The 23483-nt window shown below is 39.6% G+C and overlaps 1 protein-coding gene across 1 annotated transcript in view; it reads left to right on the top strand.

Moving 5' to 3' along the window:
- LOC146776022 (uncharacterized) overlaps positions 1-23483 on the top strand; it is a 195581-nt gene that overhangs the window by 20770 nt on the left and 151328 nt on the right. Inside the window, exons 17-33 of the mRNA XM_085638333.1 lie at positions 858-979; positions 2166-2287; positions 3526-3647; positions 4907-5028; positions 6288-6409; positions 7596-7717; positions 8977-9098; positions 10357-10474; positions 11734-11855; positions 13114-13235; positions 14495-14615; positions 15801-15922; positions 17182-17303; positions 18553-18674; positions 19934-20055; positions 21314-21431; positions 22691-22812. The gene's annotated coding sequence lies outside the window, so the exon portion shown is untranslated. The remainder of the gene's footprint in view (positions 1-857; positions 980-2165; positions 2288-3525; positions 3648-4906; positions 5029-6287; positions 6410-7595; positions 7718-8976; positions 9099-10356; positions 10475-11733; positions 11856-13113; positions 13236-14494; positions 14616-15800; positions 15923-17181; positions 17304-18552; positions 18675-19933; positions 20056-21313; positions 21432-22690; positions 22813-23483) is intronic.

Genomic DNA, 23483 nt, shown 5'->3' with positions numbered 1-23483 from the left:
TCAAAAAGGCTCCAGTGCATTGAGTGGTTCATAGTCTTTTACCATTCCCCCTCCTATTTGCCTTGTAGTCATGAATACAGATGTCTGATCTCTCATCCTCCTGTGTGGTCAGCTTCCACAAGGACAATTGGTCCAGTGCCGCTCTGACATCATAAAGCTAAAGCAAGATGTTGTCTGACATGAGGGACACTCTGTTGCCTAGCAAGCTTACATCATAAAGCGAAAGCAAGATGTTGTCTGACATGAAGGCCACTCGGTTACCTAGCAAGCAGTAGGATACATTTTTCTTGGTAATGAAATGAGTAGCAGGCTAGACAGGATGCCCAACTGAAAACTAAGAATGGTAAGATGTAAGAAAGTATGGCATTTATTGAGACTTCTAAATGTGTATAAACGCAAGTTTGAGCACAGGAGTCTGACCTTCACTATTGCTGAACTGGTAGCAATTGGCTAAAATGAAGATGGTAATTATGCTATTCATAGTTTTTATTATTCCCATTAAGTGTAGCAAACCCCCCCTCTCAACTTATCAGCTGGCTTACTTGCTACTGGCATAACATATCCTAAACCAAATGAAGTGAGAAGGGTACGCTGCCACTTGGATGGCAAACAGATCTATTTACCTACGTCCTAATGTACGTGCTACAGTTGTTTAGAGACTGTTAGCAAATGAGACATGGGTGCAGAGAAGTATAGGAGGTTAAAAACACAAATTGAGATTTTATTTTCTAATGAGCTGTTGATTTTCACAATAATACAGTCTCCACAGTATTGATCTGTTTACCCTTTATAAAAATCAAGATTTTTTTTCTATTGCTTAATGTAAATGTGCTAACAGTGGACTTTTCCATCTGCAGATTATACTGAATGACCACCAGTGGCAGTGTTTGCCACCCGAGTTTCTCTGCATTGCCGAGACTGAAGAAAAAAAAAAAAAAGAAGTCTTCCGGCAAACGGCATCATTTTACCAATTTATATGGTAAGCAAAACTCACAATCATTCCTTTAAGCTTTAAAAAGACGTTCACAGCATCAGAATGTCCTCACTACCTTATAGTCGGAGTCTGTGCCTGAATACAATTTGTCAAGATGGAAGTAATATGAATCACGTTGTGTTGGTCATGATAGTTAATAAAAGACTGACTGCTTCCAACGCTACTAAAGCCTGCTTTTATATTCTGGTGCTAGCAATGTTCCATTTGAGGAAATTGCTGCCTTTGAGGCTGAAATGCACTATCTCACTTTAGAACGATAGTGCTACGTTCTGAAGGAAGGAAGCTTATGTAGCCTCTTCCCCTGCACTCTGTGTGTTGGACTCTGATACTCAAGATGGATTGTTGTTAATGATAATCTCCTTTTTTGTATCCATCTCCATCCCACTTTCAAAAAGGCTCCAGTGCATTGAGTGGTTCATAGTCTTTTACCATTCCCCCTCCTATTTGCCTTGTAGTCATGAATACAGATGTCTGATCTCTCATCCTCCTGTGTGGTCAGCTTCCACAAGGACAATAGGTCCAGTGCCGCTCTGACATCATAAAGCTAAAGCAAGATGTTGTCTGACATGAAGGCCACTCGGTTACCTAGCAAGCAGTAGGATACATTTTCTTGGTAATGAAATGAGTAGCAGGATAGACAGGATGCCCAACTGAAAACTAAGATGAAAGAAAGTATGGCATTTATTGAGACTTCTAAATGTGTATAAACGCAAGTTTGAGCACAGGAGTCTGACCTTCACTATTGCTGAACTGGTAGCAATTGGCTAAAATGAAGATGGTAATTATGCTATTCATAGTTTTTATTATTCCCATTAAGTGTAGCAAACCCCCCCTCTCAACTTATCAGCTGGCTTACTTGCTACTGGCATAACATATCCTAAACCAAATGAAGTGAGAAGGGTACGCTGCCACTTGGATGGCAAACAGATCTATTTACCTACGTCCTAATGTACGTGCTACAGTTGGTTAGAGACTGTTAGCAAATGAGACATGGGTGCAGAGAAGTATAGGAGGTTAAAAACACAAATTGAGATTTTATTTTCTAATGAGCTGTTGATTTTCACAATAATACAGTCTCCACAGTATTGATCTGTTTACCCTTTATAAAAATCAAGATTTTTTTTCTATTGCTTAATGTAAATGTGCTAACAGTGGACTTTTCCATCTGCAGATTATACTGAATGACCACCAGTGGCAGTGTTTGCCAACCGAGTTTCTCTGCATTGCCGAGACTGAAGAAAAAAAAAAAAAAGAAGTCTTCCGGCAAACGGCATCATTTTACCAATTTATATGGTAAGCAAAACTCACAATCATTCCTTTAAGCTTTAAAAAGACGTTCACAGCATCAGAATGTCCTCACTACCTTATAGTCGGAGTCTGTGCCTGAATACAATTTGTCAAGATGGAAGTAATATGAATCACGTTGTGTTGGTCATGATAGTTAATAAAAGACTGACTGCCTCCAACGCTACTAAAGCCTGCTTTTATATTCTGGTGCTAGCAATGTTCCATTTGAGGAAATTGCTGCCTTTGAGGCTGAAATGCACTATCTCACTTTAGAACGATAGTGCTACGTTCTGAAGGAAGGAAGCTTATGTAGCCTCTTCCCCTGCACTCTGTGTGTTGGACTCTGATACTCAAGATGGATTGTTGTTAATGATAATCTCCTTTTTTGTATCCATCTCCATCCCACTTTCAAAAAGGCTCCAGTGCATTGAGTGGTTCATAGTCTTTTACCATTCCCCGTCCTATTTGGCTTGTAGTCATGAATACAGATGTGTGGTCAGCTTCCACAAGGACAATTGGTCCAGTGCCGCTCTGACATCATAAAGCTAAAGCAAGATGTTGTCTGACATGAGGGACACTTTGTTGCCTAGCAAGCTTACATCATAAAGCGAAAGCAAGATGTTGTCTGACATGAAGGCCACTCGGTTACCTAGCAAGCAGTAGGATACATTTTTCTTGGTAATGAAATGAGTAGCAGGATAGACAGGATGCCCAACTGAAAACTAAGAATGGTAAGATGTAAGAAAGTATGGCATTTATTGAGACTTCTAAATGTGTATAAACGCAAGTTTGAGCACAGGAGTCTGACCTTCACTATTGCTGAACTGGTAGCAATTGGCTAAAATGAAGATGGTAATTATGCTATTCATAGTTTTTATTATTCCCATTAAGTGTAGCAAACCCCCCTCTCAACTTATCAGCTGGCTTACTTGCTACTGGCATAACATATCCTAAACCAAATGAAGTGAGAAGGGTACGCTGCCACTTGGATGGCAAACAGATCTATTTACCTACGTCCTAATGTACGTGCTACAGTTGTTTAGAGACTGTTAGCAAATGAGACATGGGTGCAGAGAAGTATAGGAGGTTAAAAACACAAATTGAGATTTTATTTTCTAATGAGCTGTTGATTTTCACAATAATACAGTCTCCACAGTATTGATCTGTTTACCCTTTATAAAAATCAAGATTTTTTTTCTATTGCTTAATGTAAATGTGCTAACAGTGGACTTTTCCATCTGCAGATTATACTGAATGACCACCAGTGGCAGTGTTTGCCAACCGAGTTTCTCTGCATTGCCGAGACTGAAGAAAAAAAAAAAAAAGAAGTCTTCCGGCAAACGGCATCATTTTACCAATTTATATGGTAAGCAAATCTCACAATCATTCCTTTAAGCTTTAAAAAGACGTTCACAGCATCAGAATGTCCTCACTACCTTATAGTCGGAGTCTGTGCCTGAATACAATTTGTCAAGATGGAAGTAATATGAATCACGTTGTGTTGGTCATGATAGTTAATAAAAGACTGACTGCCTCCAACGCTACTAAAGCCTGCTTTTATATTCTGGTGCTAGCAATGTTCCATTTGAGGAAATTGCTGCCTTTGAGGCTGAAATGCACTATCTCACTTTAGAACGATAGTGCTACGTTCTGAAGAAAGGAAGCTTATGTAGCCTCTTCCCCTGCACTCTGTGTGTTGGACTCTGATACTCAAGATGGATTGTTGTTAATGATAATCTCCTTTTTTGTGTCCATCTCCATCCCACTTTCAAAAAGGCTCCAGTGCATTGAGTGGTTCATAGTCTTTTACCATTCCCCCTCCTATTTGCCTTGTAGTCATGAATACAGATGTCTGATCTCTCATCCTCCTGTGTGGTCAGCTTCCACAAGGACAATTGGTCCAGTGCCGCTCTGACATCATAAAGCTAAAGCAAGATGTTGTCTGACATGAGGGACACTCTGTTGCCTAGCAAGCTTACATCATAAAGCGAAAGCAAGATGTTGTCTGACATGAAGGCCACTCGGTTACCTAGCAAGCAGTAGGATACATTTTTCTTGGTAATGAAATGAGTAGCAGGCTAGACAGGATGCCCAACTGAAAACTAAAAATGGTAAGATGTAAGAAAGTATGGCATTTATTGAGACTTCTAAATGTGTATAAACGCAAGTTTGAGCACAGGAGTCTGACCTTCACTATTGCTGAACTGGTAGCAATTGGCTAAAATGAAGATGGTAATTATGCTATTCATAGTTTTTATTATTCCCATTAAGTGTAGCAAACCCCCCCTCTCAACTTATCAGCTGGCTTACTTGCTACTGGCATAACATATCCTAAACCAAATGAAGTGAGAAGGGTACGCTGCCACTTGGATGGCAAACAGATCTATTTACCTACGTCCTAATGTACGTGCTACAGTTGTTTAGAGACTGTTAGCAAATGAGACATGGGTGCAGAGAAGTATAGGAGGTTAAAAACACAAATTGAGATTTTATTTTCTAATGAGCTGTTGATTTTCACAATAATACAGTCTCCACAGTATTGATCTGTTTACCCTTTATAAAAATCAAGATTTTTTTTCTATTGCTTAATGTAAATGTGCTAACAGTGGACTTTTCCATCTGCAGATTATACTGAATGACCACCAGTGGCAGTGTTTGCCAACCGAGTTTCTCTGCATTGCCGAGACTGAAGAAAAAAAAAAAAAAGAAGTCTTCCGGCAAACGGCATCATTTTACCAATTTATATGGTAAGCAAAACTCACAATCATTCCTTTAAGCTTTAAAAAGACGTTCACAGCATCAGAATGTCCTCACTACCTTATAGTCGGAGTCTGTGCCTGAATACAATTTGTCAAGATGGAAGTAATATGAATCACGTTGTGTTGGTCATGATAGTTAATAAAAGACTGACTGCCTCCAACGCTACTAAAGCCTGCTTTTATATTCTGGTGCTAGCAATGTTCCATTTGAGGAAATTGCTGCCTTTGAGGCTGAAATGCACTATCTCACTTTAGAACGATAGTGCTACGTTCTGAAGGAAGGAAGCTTATGTAGCCTCTTCCCCTGCACTCTGTGTGTTGGACTCTGATACTCAAGATGGATTGTTGTTAATGATAATCTCCTTTTTTGTATCCATCTCCATCCCACTTTCAAAAAGGCTCCAGTGCATTGAGTGGTTCATAGTCTTTTACCATTCCCCGTCCTATTTGGCTTGTAGTCATGAATACAGATGTCTGATCTCTCATCCTCCTGTGTGGTCAGCTTCCACAAGGACAATTGGTCCAGTGCCGCTCTGACATCATAAAGCTAAAGCAAGATGTTGTCTGACATGAGGGACACTTTGTTGCCTAGCAAGCTTACATCATAAAGCGAAAGCAAGATGTTGTCTGACATGAAGGCCACTCGGTTACCTAGCAAGCAGTAGGATACATTTTTCTTGGTAATGAAATGAGTAGCAGGATAGACAGGATGCCCAACTGAAAACTAAGAATGGTAAGATGTAAGAAAGTATGGCATTTATTGAGACTTCTAAATGTGTATAAACGCAAGTTTGAGCACAGGAGTCTGACCTTCACTATTGCTGAACTGGTAGCAATTGGCTAAAATGAAGATGGTAATTATGCTATTCATAGTTTTTATTATTCCCATTAAGTGTAGCAAACCCCCCCTCTCAACTTATCAGCTGGCTTACTTGCTACTGGCATAACATATCCTAAACCAAATGAAGTGAGAAGGGTACGCTGCCACTTGGATGGCAAACAGATCTATTTACCTACGTCCTAATGTACGTGCTACAGTTGTTTAGAGACTGTTAGCAAATGAGACATGGGTGCAGAGAAGTATAGGAGGTTAAAAACACAAATTGAGATTTTATTTTCTAATGAGCTGTTGATTTTCACAATAATACAGTCTCCACAGTATTGATCTGTTTACCCTTTATAAAAATCAAGATTTTTTTTCTATTGCTTAATGTAAATGTGCTAACAGTGGACTTTTCCATCTGCAGATTATACTGAATGACCACCAGTGGCAGTGTTTGCCACCCGAGTTTCTCTGCATTGCCGAGACTGAAGAAAAAAAAAAAAAAGAAGTCTTCCGGCAAACGGCATCATTTTACCAATTTATATGGTAAGCAAAACTCACAATCATTCCTTTAAGCTTTAAAAAGACGTTCACAGCATCAGAATGTCCTCACTACCTTATAGTCGGAGTCTGTGCCTGAATACAATTTGTCAAGATGGAAGTAATATGAATCACGTTGTGTTGGTCATGATAGTTAATAAAAGACTGACTGCCTCCAACGCTACTAAAGCCTGCTTTTATATTCTGGTGCTAGCAATGTTCCATTTGAGGAAATTGCTGCCTTTGAGGCTGAAATGCACTATCTCACTTTAGAACGATAGTGCTACGTTCTGAAGGAAGGAAGCTTATGTAGCCTCTTCCCCTGCACTCTGTGTGTTGGACTCTGATACTCAAGATGGATTGTTGTTAATGATAATCTCCTTTTTTGTATCCATCTCCATCCCACTTTCAAAAAGGCTCCAGTGCATTGAGTGGTTCATAGTCTTTTACCATTCCCCCTCCTATTTGCCTTGTAGTCATGAATACAGATGTCTGATCTCTCATCCTCCTGTGTGGTCAGCTTCCACAAGGACAATAGGTCCAGTGCCGCTCTGACATCATAAAGCTAAAGCAAGATGTTGTCTGACATGAAGGCCACTCGGTTACCTAGCAAGCAGTAGGATACATTTTCTTGGTAATGAAATGAGTAGCAGGATAGACAGGATGCCCAACTGAAAACTAAGATGAAAGAAAGTATGGCATTTATTGAGACTTCTAAATGTGTATAAACGCAAGTTTGAGCACAGGAGTCTGACCTTCACTATTGCTGAACTGGTAGCAATTGGCTAAAATGAAGATGGTAATTATGCTATTCATAGTTTTTATTATTCCCATTAAGTGTAGCAAACCCCCCCTCTCAACTTATCAGCTGGCTTACTTGCTACTGGCATAACATATCCTAAACCAAATGAAGTGAGAAGGATACGCTGCCACTTGGATGGCAAACAGATCTATTTACCTACGTCCTAATGTACGTGCTACAGTTGTTTAGAGACTGTTAGCAAATGAGACATGGGTGCAGAGAAGTATAGGAGGTTAAAAACACAAATTGAGATTTTATTTTCTAATGAGCTGTTGATTTTCACAATAATACAGTCTCCACAGTATTGATCTGTTTACCCTTTATAAAAATCAAGATTTTTTTTCTATTGCTTAATGTAAATGTGCTAACAGTGGACTTTTCCATCTGCAGATTATACTGTATGACCACCAGTGGCAGTGTTTGCCAACCGAGTTTCTCTGCATTGCCGAGACTGAAGAAAAAAAAAAAAAAGAAGTCTTCCGGCAAACGGCATCATTTTACCAATTTATATGGTAAGCAAAACTCACAATCATTCCTTTAAGCTTTAAAAAGACGTTCACAGCATCAGAATGTCCTCACTACCTTATAGTCGGAGTCTGTGCCTGAATACAATTTGTCAAGATGGAAGTAATATGAATCACGTTGTGTTGGTCATGATAGTTAATAAAAGACTGACTGCCTCCAACGCTACTAAAGCCTGCTTTTATATTCTGGTGCTAGCAATGTTCCATTTGAGGAAATTGCTGCCTTTGAGGCTGAAATGCACTATCTCACTTTAGAACGATAGTGCTACGTTCTGAAGGAAGGAAGCTTATGTAGCCTCTTCCCCTGCACTCTGTGTGTTGGACTCTGATACTCAAGATGGATTGTTGTTAATGATAATCTCCTTTTTTGTATCCATCTCCATCCCACTTTCAAAAAGGCTCCAGTGCATTGAGTGGTTCATAGTCTTTTACCATTCCCCGTCCTATTTGGCTTGTAGTCATGAATACAGATGTCTGATCTCTCATCCTCCTGTGTGGTCAGCTTCCACAAGGACAATTGGTCCAGTGCCGCTCTGACATCATAAAGCTAAAGCAAGATGTTGTCTGACATGAGGGACACTCTGTTGCCTAGCAAGCTTACATCATAAAGCGAAAGCAAGATGTTGTCTGACATGAAGGCCACTCGGTTACCTAGCAAGCAGTAGGATACATTTTTCTTGGTAATGAAATGAGTAGCAGGCTAGACAGGATGCCCAACTGAAAACTAAGAATGGTAAGATGTAAGAAAGTATGGCATTTATTGAGACTTCTAAATGTGTATAAACGCAAGTTTGAGCACAGGAGTCTGACCTTCACTATTGCTGAACTGGTAGCAATTGGCTAAAATGAAGATGGTAATTATGCTATTCATAGTTTTTATTATTCCCATTAAGTGTAGCAAACCCCCCCTCTCAACTTATCAGCTGGCTTACTTGCTACTGGCATAACATATCCTAAACCAAATGAAGTGAGAAGGGTACGCTGCCACTTGGATGGCAAACAGATCTATTTACCTACGTCCTAATGTACGTGCTACAGTTGGTTAGAGACTGTTAGCAAATGAGACATGGGTGCAGAGAAGTATAGGAGGTTAAAAACACAAATTGAGATTTTATTTTCTAATGAGCTGTTGATTTTCACAATAATACAGTCTCCACAGTATTGATCTGTTTACCCTTTATAAAAATCAAGATTTTTTTTCTATTGCTTAATGTAAATGTGCTAACAGTGGACTTTTCCATCTGCAGATTATACTGAATGACCACCAGTGGCAGTGTTTGCCAACCGAGTTTCTCTGCATTGCCGAGACTGAAGAAAAAAAAAAAAAAGAAGTCTTCCGGCAAACGGCATCATTTTACCAATTTATATGGTAAGCAAAACTCACAATCATTCCTTTAAGCTTTAAAAAGACGTTCACAGCATCAGAATGTCCTCACTACCTTATAGTCGGAGTCTGTGCCTGAATACAATTTGTCAAGATGGAAGTAATATGAATCACGTTGTGTTGGTCATGATAGTTAATAAAAGACTGACTGCCTCCAACGCTACTAAAGCCTGCTTTTATATTCTGGTGCTAGCAATGTTCCATTTGAGGAAATTGCTGCCTTTGAGGCTGAAATGCACTATCTCACTTTAGAACGATAGTGCTACGTTCTGAAGGAAGGAAGCTTATGTAGCCTCTTCCCCTGCACTCTGTGTGTTGGACTCTGATACTCAAGATGGATTGTTGTTAATGATAATCTCCTTTTTTGTATCCATCTCCATCCCACTTTCAAAAAGGCTCCAGTGCATTGAGTGGTTCATAGTCTTTTACCATTCCCCGTCCTATTTGGCTTGTAGTCATGAATACAGATGTCTGATCTCTCATCCTCCTGTGTGGTCAGCTTCCACAAGGACAATTGGTCCAGTGCCGCTCTGACATCATAAAGCTAAAGCAAGATGTTGTCTGACATGAGGGACACTTTGTTGCCTAGCAAGCTTACATCATAAAGCGAAAGCAAGATGTTGTCTGACATGAAGGCCACTCGGTTACCTAGCAAGCAGTAGGATACATTTTTCTTGGTAATGAAATGAGTAGCAGGATAGACAGGATGCCCAACTGAAAACTAAGAATGGTAAGATGTAAGAAAGTATGGCATTTATTGAGACTTCTAAATGTGTATAAACGCAAGTTTGAGCACAGGAGTCTGACCTTCACTATTGCTGAACTGGTAGCAATTGGCTAAAATGAAGATGGTAATTATGCTATTCATAGTTTTTATTATTCCCATTAAGTGTAGCAAACCCCCCTCTCAACTTATCAGCTGGCTTACTTGCTACTGGCATAACATATCCTAAACCAAATGAAGTGAGAAGGGTACGCTGCCACTTGGATGGCAAACAGATCTATTTACCTACGTCCTAATGTACGTGCTACAGTTGTTTAGAGACTGTTAGCAAATGAGACATGGGTGCAGAGAAGTATAGGAGGTTAAAAACACAAATTGAGATTTTATTTTCTAATGAGCTGTTGATTTTCACAATAATACAGTCTCCACAGTATTGATCTGTTTACCCTTTATAAAAATCAAGATTTTTTTTCTATTGCTTAATGTAAATGTGCTAACAGTGGACTTTTCCATCTGCAGATTATACTGAATGACCACCAGTGGCAGTGTTTGCCAACCGAGTTTCTCTGCATTGCCGAGACTGAAGAAAAAAAAAAGAAGTCTTCCGGCAAACGGCATCATTTTACCAATTTATATGGTAAGCAAAACTCACAATCATTCCTTTAAGCTTTAAAAAGACGTTCACAGCATCAGAATGTCCTCACTACCTTATAGTCGGAGTCTGTGCCTGAATACAATTTGTCAAGATGGAAGTAATATGAATCACGTTGTGTTGGTCATGATAGTTAATAAAAGACTGACTGCCTCCAACGCTACTAAAGCCTGCTTTTATATTCTGGTGCTAGCAATGTTCCATTTGAGGAAATTGCTGCCTTTGAGGCTGAAATGCACTATCTCACTTTAGAACGATAGTGCTACGTTCTGAAGGAAGGAAGCTTATGTAGCCTCTTCCCCTGCACTCTGTGTGTTGGACTCTGATACTCAAGATGGATTGTTGTTAATGATAATCTCCTTTTTTGTATCCATCTCCATCCCACTTTCAAAAAGGCTCCAGTGCATTGAGTGGTTCATAGTCTTTTACCATTCCCCGTCCTATTTGGCTTGTAGTCATGAATACAGATGTCTGATCTCTCATCCTCCTGTGTGGTCAGCTTCCACAAGGACAATTGGTCCAGTGCCGCTCTGACATCATAAAGCTAAAGCAAGATGTTGTCTGACATGAGGGACACTTTGTTGCCTAGCAAGCTTACATCATAAAGCGAAAGCAAGATGTTGTCTGACATGAAGGCCACTCGGTTACCTAGCAAGCAGTAGGATACATTTTTCTTGGTAATGAAATGAGTAGCAGGATAGACAGGATGCCCAACTGAAAACTAAGAATGGTAAGATGTAAGAAAGTATGGCATTTATTGAGACTTCTAAATGTGTATAAACGCAAGTTTGAGCACAGGAGTCTGACCTTCACTATTGCTGAACTGGTAGCAATTGGCTAAAATGAAGATGGTAATTATGCTATTCATAGTTTTTATTATTCCCATTAAGTGTAGCAAACCCCCCCTCTCAACTTATCAGCTGGCTTACTTGCTACTGGCATAACATATCCTAAACCAAATGAAGTGAGAAGGGTACGCTGCCACTTGGATGGCAAACAGATCTATTTACCTACGTCCTAATGTACGTGCTACAGTTGGTTAGAGACTGTTAGCAAATGAGACATGGGTGCAGAGAAGTATAGGAGGTTAAAAACACAAATTGAGATTTTATTTTCTAATGAGCTGTTGATTTTCACAATAATACAGTCTCCACAGTATTGATCTGTTTACCCTTTATAAAAATCAAGATTTTTTTTCTATTGCTTAATGTAAATGTGCTAACAGTGGACTTTTCCATCTGCAGATTATACTGAATGACCACCAGTGGCAGTGTTTGCCAACCGAGTTTCTCTGCATTGCCGAGACTGAAGAAAAAAAAAAAAAAGAAGTCTTCCGGCAAACGGCATCATTTTACCAATTTATATGGTAAGCAAAACTCACAATCATTCCTTTAAGCTTTAAAAAGACGTTCACAGCATCAGAATGTCCTCACTACCTTATAGTCGGAGTCTGTGCCTGAATACAATTTGTCAAGATGGAAGTAATATGAATCACGTTGTGTTGGTCATGATAGTTAATAAAAGACTGACTGCCTCCAACGCTACTAAAGCCTGCTTTTATATTCTGGTGCTAGCAATGTTCCATTTGAGGAAATTGCTGCCTTTGAGGCTGAAATGCACTATCTCACTTTAGAACGATAGTGCTACGTTCTGAAGGAAGGAAGCTTATGTAGCCTCTTCCCCTGCACTCTGTGTGTTGGACTCTGATACTCAAGATGGATTGTTGTTAATGATAATCTCCTTTTTTGTATCCATCTCCATCCCACTTTCAAAAAGGCTCCAGTGCATTGAGTGGTTCATAGTCTTTTACCATTCCCCGTCCTATTTGGCTTGTAGTCATGAATACAGATGTCTGATCTCTCATCCTCCTGTGTGGTCAGCTTCCACAAGGACAATTGGTCCAGTGCCGCTCTGACATCATAAAGCTAAAGCAAGATGTTGTCTGACATGAGGGACACTTTGTTGCCTAGCAAGCTTACATCATAAAGCGAAAGCAAGATGTTGTCTGACATGAAGGCCACTCGGTTACCTAGCAAGCAGTAGGATACATTTTTCTTGGTAATGAAATGAGTAGCAGGATAGACAGGATGCCCAACTGAAAACTAAGAATGGTAAGATGTAAGAAAGTATGGCATTTATTGAGACTTCTAAATGTGTATAAACGCAAGTTTGAGCACAGGAGTCTGACCTTCACTATTGCTGAACTGGTAGCAATTGGCTAAAATGAAGATGGTAATTATGCTATTCATAGTTTTTATTATTCCCATTAAGTGTAGCAAACCCCCCTCTCAACTTATCAGCTGGCTTACTTGCTACTGGCATAACATATCCTAAACCAAATGAAGTGAGAAGGGTACGCTGCCACTTGGATGGCAAACAGATCTATTTACCTACGTCCTAATGTACGTGCTACAGTTGTTTAGAGACTGTTAGCAAATGAGACATGGGTGCAGAGAAGTATAGGAGGTTAAAAACACAAATTGAGATTTTATTTTCTAATGAGCTGTTGATTTTCACAATAATACAGTCTCCACAGTATTGATCTGTTTACCCTTTATAAAAATCAAGATTTTTTTTCTATTGCTTAATGTAAATGTGCTAACAGTGGACTTTTCCATCTGCAGATTATACTGAATGACCACCAGTGGCAGTGTTTGCCAACCGAGTTTCTCTGCATTGCCGAGACTGAAGAAAAAAAAAAAAAAGAAGTCTTCCGGCAAACGGCATCATTTTACCAATTTATATGGTAAGCAAATCTCACAATCATTCCTTTAAGCTTTAAAAAGACGTTCACAGCATCAGAATGTCCTCACTACCTTATAGTCGGAGTCTGTGCCTGAATACAATTTGTCAAGATGGAAGTAATATGAATCACGTTGTGTTGGTCATGATAGTTAATAAAAGACTGACTGCCTCCAACGCTACTAAAGCCTGCTTTTATATTCTGGTGCTAGCAATGTTCCATTTGAGGAAATTGCTGCCTTTGAGGCTGAAATGCACTATCTCACTTTAGAACGATAGTGCTACGTTCTGAAGAAAGGAAGCTTATGTAGCCTCTTCCCCTGCACTCGGTGTGTTGGACTCTGATACTCAAGATGGATTGTTGTTAATGATAATCTCCTTTTTTGTGTCCATCTCCATCCCACTTTCAAAAAGGCTCCAGTGCATTGAGTGGTTCATAGTATTTTACCATTCCCCCTCCTATTTGCCTTGTAGTCATGAATACAGATGTCTGATCTCTCATCCTCCTGTGTGGTCAGCTTCCACAAGGACAATTGGTCCAGTGCCGCTCTGACATCATAAAGCTAAAGCAAGATGTTGTCTGACATGAGGGACACTCTGTTGCCTAGCAAGCTTACATCATAAAGCGAAAGCAAGATGTTGTCTGACATGAAGGCCACTCGGTTACCTAGCAAGCAGTAGGATACATTTTTCTTGGTAATGAAATGAGTAGCAGGCTAGACAGGATGCCCAACTGAAAACTAAGAATGGTAAGATGTAAGAAAGTATGGCATTTATTGAGACTTCTAAATGTGTATAAACGCAAGTTTGAGCACAGGAGTCTGACCTTCACTATTGCTGAACTGGTAGCAATTGGCTAAAATGAAGATGGTAATTATGCTATTCATAGTTTTTATTATTCCCATTAAGTGTAGCAAACCCCCCCTCTCAACTTATCAGCTGGCTTACTTGCTACTGGCATAACATATCCTAAACCAAATGAAGTGAGAAGGGTACGCTGCCACTTGGATGGCAAACAGATCTATTTACCTACGTCCTAATGTACGTGCTACAGTTGTTTAGAGACTGTTAGCAAATGAGACATGGGTGCAGAGAAGTATAGGAGGTTAAAAACACAAATTGAGATTTTATTTTCTAATGAGCTGTTGATTTTCACAATAATACAGTCTCCACAGTATTGATCTGTTTACCCTTTATAAAAATCAAGATTTTTTTTCTATTGCTTAATGTAAATGTGCTAACAGTGGACTTTTCCATCTGCAGATTATACTGAATGACCACCAGTGGCAGTGTTTGCCACCCGAGTTTCTCTGCATTGCCGAGACTGAAGAAAAAAAAAAAAAGAAGTCTTCCGGCAAACGGCATCATTTTACCAATTTATATGGTAAGCAAAACTCACAATCATTCCTTTAAGCTTTAAAAAGACGTTCACAGCATCAGAATGTCCTCACTACCTTATAGTCGGAGTCTGTGCCTGAATACAATTTGTCAAGATGGAAGTAATATGAATCACGTTGTGTTGGTCATGATAGTTAATAAAAGACTGACTGCCTCCAACGCTACTAAAGCCTGCTTTTATATTCTGGTGCTAGCAATGTTCCATTTGAGGAAATTGCTGCCTTTGAGGCTGAAATGCACTATCTCACTTTAGAACGATAGTGCTACGTTCTGAAGGAAGGAAGCTTATGTAGCCTCTTCCCCTGCACTCTGTGTGTTGGACTCTGATACTCAAGATGGATTGTTGTTAATGATAATCTCCTTTTTTGTATCCATCTCCATCCCACTTTCAAAAAGGCTCCAGTGCATTGAGTGGTTCATAGTCTTTTACCATTCCCCCTCCTATTTGCCTTGTAGTCATGAATACAGATGTCTGATCTCTCATCCTCCTGTGTGGTCAGCTTCCACAAGGACAATAGGTCCAGTGCCGCTCTGACATCATAAAGCTAAAGCAAGATGTTGTCTGACATGAAGGCCACTCGGTTACCTAGCAAGCAGTAGGATACATTTTCTTGGTAATGAAATGAGTAGCAGGATAGACAGGATGCCCAACTGAAAACTAAGATGTAAGAAAGTATGGCATTTATTGAGACTTCTAAATGTGTATAAACGCAAGTTTGAGCACAGGAGTCTGACCTTCACTATTGCTGAACTGGTAGCAATTGGCTAAAATGAAGATGGTAATTATGCTATTCATAGTTTTTATTATTCCCATTAAGTGTAGCAAACCCCCCTCTCAACTTATCAGCTGGCTTACTTGCTACTGGCATAACATATCCTAAACCAAATGAAGTGAGAAGGGTACGCTGCCACTTGGATGGCAAACAGATCTATTTACCTACGTCCTAATGTACGTGCTACAGTTGTTTAGAGACTGTTAGCAAATGAGACATGGGTGCAGAGAAGTATAGGAGGTTAAAAACACAAATTGAGATTTTATTTTCTAATGAGCTGTTGATTTTCACAATAATACAGTCTCCACAGTATTGATCTGTTTACCCTTTATAAAAATCAAGATTTTTTTTCTATTGCTTAATGTAAATGTGCTAACAGTGGACTTTTCCATCTGCAGATTATACTGAATGACCACCAGTGGCAGTGTTTGCCAACCGAGTTTCTCTGCATTGCCGAGACTGAAGAAAAAAAAAAAAAAGAAGTCTTCCGGCAAACGGCATCATTTTACCAATTTATATGGTAAGCAAATCTCACAATCATTCCTTTAAGCTTTAAAAAGACGTTCACAGCATCAGAATGTCCTCACTACCTTATAGTCGGAGTCTGTGCCTGAATACAATTTGTCAAGATGGAAGTAATATGAATCACGTTGTGTTGGTCATGATAGTTAATAAAAGACTGACTGCCTCCAACGCTACTAAAGCCTGCTTTTATATTCTGGTGCTAGCAATGTTCCATTTGAGGAAATTGCTGCCTTTGAGGCTGAAATGCACTATCTCACTTTAGAACGATAGTGCTACGTTCTGAAGAAAGGAAGCTTATGTAGCCTCTTCCCCTGCACTCGGTGTGTTGGACTCTGATACTCAAGATGGATTGTTGTTAATGATAATCTCCTTTTTTGTGTCCATCTCCATCCCACTTTCAAAAAGGCTCCAGTGCATTGAGTGGTTCATAGTCTTTTACCATTCCCCCTCCTATTTGCCTTGTAGTCATGAATACAGATGTCTGATCTCTCATCCTCCTGTGTGGTCAGCTTCCACAAGGACAATTGGTCCAGTGCCGCTCTGACATCATAAAGCTAAAGCAAGATGTTGTCTGACATGAGGGACACTCTGTTGCCTAGCAAGCTTACATCATAAAGCGAAAGCAAGATGTTGTCTGACATGAAGGCCACTCGGTTACCTAGCAAGCAGTAGGATACATTTTTCTTGGTAATGAAATGAGTAGCAGGCTAGACAGGATGCCCAACTGAAAACTAAGAATGGTAAGATGTAAGAAAGTATGGCATTTATTGAGACTTCTAAATGTGTATAAACGCAAGTTTGAGCACAGGAGTCTGACCTTCACTATTGCTGAACTGGTAGCAATTGGCTAAAATGAAGATGGTAATTATGCTATTCATAGTTTTTATTATTCCCATTAAGTGTAGCAAACCCCCCCTCTCAACTTATCAGCTGGCTTACTTGCTACTGGCATAACATATCCTAAACCAAATGAAGTGAGAAGGGTACGCTGCCACTTGGATGGCAAACAGATCTATTTACCTACGTCCTAATGTACGTGCTACAGTTGTTTAGAGACTGTTAGCAAATGAGACATGGGTGCAGAGAAGTATAGGAGGTTAAAAACACAAATTGAGATTTTATTTTCTAATGAGCTGTTGATTTTCACAATAATACAGTCTCCACAGTATTGATCTGTTTACCCTTTATAAAAATCAAGATTTTTTTTCTATTGCTTAATGTAAATGTGCTAACAGTGGACTTTTCCATCTGCAGATTATACTGAATGACCACCAGTGGCAGTGTTTGCCAACCGAGTTTCTCTGCATTGCCGAGACTGAAGAAAAAAAAAAAAAAGAAGTCTTCCGGCAAACGGCATCATTTTACCAATTTATATGGTAAGCAAATCTCACAATCATTCCTTTAAGCTTTAAAAAGACGTTCACAGCATCAGAATGTCCTCACTACCTTATAGTCGGAGTCTATGCCTGAATACAATTTGTCAAGATGGAAGTAATATGAATCACGTTGTGTTGGTCATGATAGTTAATAAAAGACTGACTGCCTCCAACGCTACTAAAGCCTGCTTTTATATTCTGGTGCTAGCAATGTTCCATTTGAGGAAATTGCTGCCTTTGAGGCTGAAATGCACTATCTCACTTTAGAACGATAGTGCTACGTTCTGAAGAAAGGAAGCTTATGTAGCCTCTTCCCCTGCACTCTGTGTGTTGGACTCTGATACTCAAGATGGATTGTTGTTAATGATAATCTCCTTTTTTGTGTCCATCTCCATCCCACTTTCAAAAAGGCTCCAGTGCATTGAGTGGTTCATAGTCTTTTACCATTCCCCCTCCTATTTGCCTTGTAGTCATGAATACAGATGTCTGATCTCTCATCCTCCTGTGTGGTCAGCTTCCACAAGGACAATTGGTCCAGTGCCGCTCTGACATCATAAAGCTAAAGCAAGATGTTGTCTGACATGAGGGACACTCTGTTGCCTAGCAAGCTTACATCATAAAGCGAAAGCAAGATGTTGTCTGACATGAAGGCCACTCGGTTACCTAGCAAGCAGTAGGATACATTTTCTTGGTAATGAAATGAGTAGCAGGATAGACAGGATGCCCAACTGAAAACTAAGATGAAAGAAAGTATGGCATTTATTGAGACTTCTAAATGTGTATAAACGCAAGTTTGAGCACAGGAGTCTGACCTTCACTATTGCTGAACTGGTAGCAATTGGCTAAAATGAAGATGGTAATTATGCTATTCATAGTTTTTATTATTCCCATTAAGTGTAGCAAACCCCCCCTCTCAACTTATCAGCTGGCTTACTTGCTACTGGCATAACATATCCTAAACCAAATGAAGTGAGAAGGATACGCTGCCACTTGGATGGCAAACAGATCTATTTACCTACGTCCTAATGTACGTGCTACAGTTGTTTAGAGACTGTTAGCAAATGAGACATGGGTGCAGAGAAGTATAGGAGGTTAAAAACACAAATTGAGATTTTATTTTCTAATGAGCTGTTGATTTTCACAATAATACAGTCTCCACAGTATTGATCTGTTTACCCTTTATAAAAATCAAGATTTTTTTTCTATTGCTTAATGTAAATGTGCTAACAGTGGACTTTTCCATCTGCAGATTATACTGTATGACCACCAGTGGCAGTGTTTGCCAACCGAGTTTCTCTGCATTGCCGAGACTGAAGAAAAAAAAAAAAAAGAAGTCTTCCGGCAAACGGCATCATTTTACCAATTTATATGGTAAGCAAAACTCACAATCATTCCTTTAAGCTTTAAAAAGACGTTCACAGCATCAGAATGTCCTCACTACCTTATAGTCGGAGTCTGTGCCTGAATACAATTTGTCAAGATGGAAGTAATATGAATCACGTTGTGTTGGTCATGATAGTTAATAAAAGACTGACTGCCTCCAACGCTACTAAAGCCTGCTTTTATATTCTGGTGCTAGCAATGTTCCATTTGAGGAAATTGCTGCCTTTGAGGCTGAAATGCACTATCTCACTTTAGAACGATAGTGCTACGTTCTGAAGGAAGGAAGCTTATGTAGCCTCTTCCCCTGCACTCTGTGTGTTGGACTCTGATACTCAAGATGGATTGTTGTTAATGATAATCTCCTTTTTTGTATCCATCTCCATCCCACTTTCAAAAAGGCTCCAGTGCATTGAGTGGTTCATAGTCTTTTACCATTCCCCGTCCTATTTGGCTTGTAGTCATGAATACAGATGTCTGATCTCTCATCCTCCTGTGTGGTCAGCTTCCACAAGGACAATTGGTCCAGTGCCGCTCTGACATCATAAAGCTAAAGCAAGATGTTGTCTGACATGAGGGACACTCTGTTGCCTAGCAAGCTTACATCATAAAGCGAAAGCAAGATGTTGTCTGACATGAAGGCCACTCGGTTACCTAGCAAGCAGTAGGATACATTTTTCTTGGTAATGAAATGAGTAGCAGGCTAGACAGGATGCCCAACTGAAAACTAAGAATGGTAAGATGTAAGAAAGTATGGCATTTATTGAGACTTCTAAATGTGTATAAACGCAAGTTTGAGCACAGGAGTCTGACCTTCACTATTGCTGAACTGGTAGCAATTGGCTAAAATGAAGATGGTAATTATGCTATTCATAGTTTTTATTATTCCCATTAAGTGTAGCAAACCCCCCCTCTCAACTTATCAGCTGGCTTACTTGCTACTGGCATAACATATCCTAAACCAAATGAAGTGAGAAGGGTACGCTGCCACTTGGATGGCAAACAGATCTATTTACCTACGTCCTAATGTACGTGCTACAGTTGGTTAGAGACTGTTAGCAAATGAGACATGGGTGCAGAGAAGTATAGGAGGTTAAAAACACAAATTGAGATTTTATTTTCTAATGAGCTGTTGATTTTCACAATAATACAGTCTCCACAGTATTGATCTGTTTACCCTTTATAAAAATCAAGATTTTTTTTCTATTGCTTAATGTAAATGTGCTAACAGTGGACTTTTCCATCTGCAGATTATACTGAATGACCACCAGTGGCAGTGTTTGCCAACCGAGTTTCTCTGCATTGCCGAGACTGAAGAAAAAAAAAAAAAAGAAGTCTTCCGGCAAACGGCATCATTTTACCAATTTATATGGTAAGCAAAACTCACAATCATTCCTTTAAGCTTTAAAAAGACGTTCACAGCATCAGAATGTCCTCACTACCTTATAGTCGGAGTCTGTGCCTGAATACAATTTGTCAAGATGGAAGTAATATGAATCACGTTGTGTTGGTCATGATAGTTAATAAAAGACTGACTGCCTCCAACGCTACTAAAGCCTGCTTTTATATTCTGGTGCTAGCAATGTTCCATTTGAGGAAATTGCTGCCTTTGAGGCTGAAATGCACTATCTCACTTTAGAACGATAGTGCTACGTTCTGAAGGAAGGAAGCTTATGTAGCCTCTTCCCCTGCACTCTGTGTGTTGGACTCTGATACTCAAGATGGATTGTTGTTAATGATAATCTCCTTTTTTGTATCCATCTCCATCCCACTTTCAAAAAGGCTCCAGTGCATTGAGTGGTTCATAGTCTTTTACCATTCCCCGTCCTATTTGGCTTGTAGTCATGAATACAGATGTCTGATCTCTCATCCTCCTGTGTGGTCAGCTTCCACAAGGACAATTGGTCCAGTGCCGCTCTGACATCATAAAGCTAAAGCAAGATGTTGTCTGACATGAGGGACACTTTGTTGCCTAGCAAGCTTACATCATAAAGCGAAAGCAAGATGTTGTCTGACATGAAGGCCACTCGGTTACCTAGCAAGCAGTAGGATACATTTTTCTTGGTAATGAAATGAGTAGCAGGATAGACAGGATGCCCAACTGAAAACTAAGAATGGTAAGATGTAAGAAAGTATGGCATTTATTGAGACTTCTAAATGTGTATAAACGCAAGTTTGAGCACAGGAGTCTGACCTTCACTATTGCTGAACTGGTAGCAATTGGCTAAAATGAAGATGGTAATTATGCTATTCATAGTTTTTATTATTCCCATTAAGTGTAGCAAACCCCCCTCTCAACTTATCAGCTGGCTTACTTGCTACTGGCATAACATATCCTAAACCAAATGAAGTGAGAAGGGTACGCTGCCACTTGGATGGCAAACAGATCTATTTACCTACGTCCTAATGTACGTGCTACAGTTGTTTAGAGACTGTTAGCAAATGAGACATGGGTGCAGAGAAGTATAGGAGGTTAAAAACACAAATTGAGATTTTATTTTCTAATGAGCTGTTGATTTTCACAATAATACAGTCTCCACAGTATTGATCTGTTTACCCTTTATAAAAATCAAGATTTTTTTTCTATTGCTTAATGTAAATGTGCTAACAGTGGACTTTTCCATCTGCAGATTATACTGAATGACCACCAGTGGCAGTGTTTGCCAACCGAGTTTCTCTGCATTGCCGAGACTGAAGAAAAAAAAAAGAAGTCTTCCGGCAAACGGCATCATTTTACCAATTTATATGGTAAGCAAAACTCACAATCATTCCTTTAAGCTTTAAAAAGACGTTCACAGCATCAGAATGTCCTCACTACCTTATAGTCGGAGTCTGTGCCTGAATACAATTTGTCAAGATGGAAGTAATATGAATCACGTTGTGTTGGTCATGATAGTTAATAAAAGACTGACTGCCTCCAACGCTACTAAAGCCTGCTTTTATATTCTGGTGCTAGCAATGTTCCATTTGAGGAAATTGCTGCCTTTGAGGCTGAAATGCACTATCTCACTTTAGAACGATAGTGCTACGTTCTGAAGGAAGGAAGCTTATGTAGCCTCTTCCCCTGCACTCTGTGTGTTGGACTCTGATACTCAAGATGGATTGTTGTTAATGATAATCTCCTTTTTTGTATCCATCTCCATCCCACTTTCAAAAAGGCTCCAGTGCATTGAGTGGTTCATAGTCTTTTACCATTCCCCGTCCTATTTGGCTTGTAGTCATGAATACAGATGTCTGATCTCTCATCCTCCTGTGTGGTCAGCTTCCACAAGGACAATTGGTCCAGTGCCGCTCTGACATCATAAAGCTAAAGCAAGATGTTGTCTGACATGAGGGACACTTTGTTGCCTAGCAAGCTTACATCATAAAGCGAAAGCAAGATGTTGTCTGACATGAAGGCCACTCGGTTACCTAGCAAGCAGTAGGATACATTTTTCTTGGTAATGAAATGAGTAGCAGGATAGACAGGATGCCCAACTGAAAACTAAGAATGGTAAGATGTAAGAAAGTATGGCATTTATTGAGACTTCTAAATGTGTATAAACGCAAGTTTGAGCACAGGAGTCTGACCTTCACTATTGCTGAACTGGTAGCAATTGGCTAAAATGAAGATGGTAATTATGCTATTCATAGTTTTTATTATTCCCATTAAGTGTAGCAAACCCCCCCTCTCAACTTATCAGCTGGCTTACTTGCTACTGGCATAACATATCCTAAACCAAATGAAGTGAGAAGGGTACGCTGCCACTTGGATGGCAAACAGATCTATTTACCTACGTCCTAATGTACGTGCTACAGTTGTTTAGAGACTGTTAGCAAATGAGACATGGGTGCAGAGAAGTATAGGAGGTTAAAAACACAAATTGAGATTTTATTTTCTAATGAGCTGTTGATTTTCACAATAATACAGTCTCCACAGTATTGATCTGTTTACCCTTTATAAAAATCAAGATTTTTTTTCTATTGCTTAATGTAAATGTGCTAACAGTGGACTTTTCCATCTGCAGATTATACTGAATGACCACCAGTGGCAGTGTTTGCCAACCGAGTTTCTCTGCATTGCCGAGACTGAAGAAAAAAAAAAAAAAGAAGTCTTCCGGCAAACGGCATCATTTTACCAATTTATATGGTAAGCAAATCTCACAATCATTCCTTTAAGCTTTAAAAAGACGTTCACAGCATCAGAATGTCCTCACTACCTTATAGTCGGAGTCTATGCCTGAATACAATTTGTCAAGATGGAAGTAATATGAATCACGTTGTGTTGGTCATGATAGTTAATAAAAGACTGACTGCCTCCAACGCTACTAAAGCCTGCTTTTATATTCTGGTGCTAGCAATGTTCCATTTGAGGAAATTGCTGCCTTTGAGGCTGAAATGCACTATCTCACTTTAGAACGATAGTGCTACGTTCTGAAGAAAGGAAGCTTATGTAGCCTCTTCCCCTGCACTCTGTGTGTTGGACTCTGATACTCAAGATGGATTGTTGTTAATGATAATCTCCTTTTTTGTGTCCATCTCCATCCCACTTTCAAAAAGGCTCCAGTGCATTGAGTGGTTCATAGTCTTTTACCATTCCCCCTCCTATTTGCCTTGTAGTCATGAATACAGATGTCTGATCTCTCATCCTCCTGTGTGGTCAGCTTCCACAAGGACAATTGGTCCAGTGCCGCTCTGACATCATAAAGCTAAAGCAAGATGTTGTCTGACATGAGGGACACTCTATTGCCTAGCAAGCTTACATCATAAAGCGAAAGCAAGATGTTGTCTGACATGAAGGCCACTCGGTTACCTAGCAAG

The sequence above is a fragment of the Triturus cristatus genome, chromosome 12, assembly GCF_964204655.1.
Source record: "Triturus cristatus chromosome 12, aTriCri1.1, whole genome shotgun sequence".
Classification (NCBI taxonomy): domain Eukaryota; kingdom Metazoa; phylum Chordata; class Amphibia; order Caudata; family Salamandridae; genus Triturus; species Triturus cristatus.
Note: the sequence above shows the minus strand (reverse complement) of the source record. Positions and strands in the feature narration are given on the sequence as shown.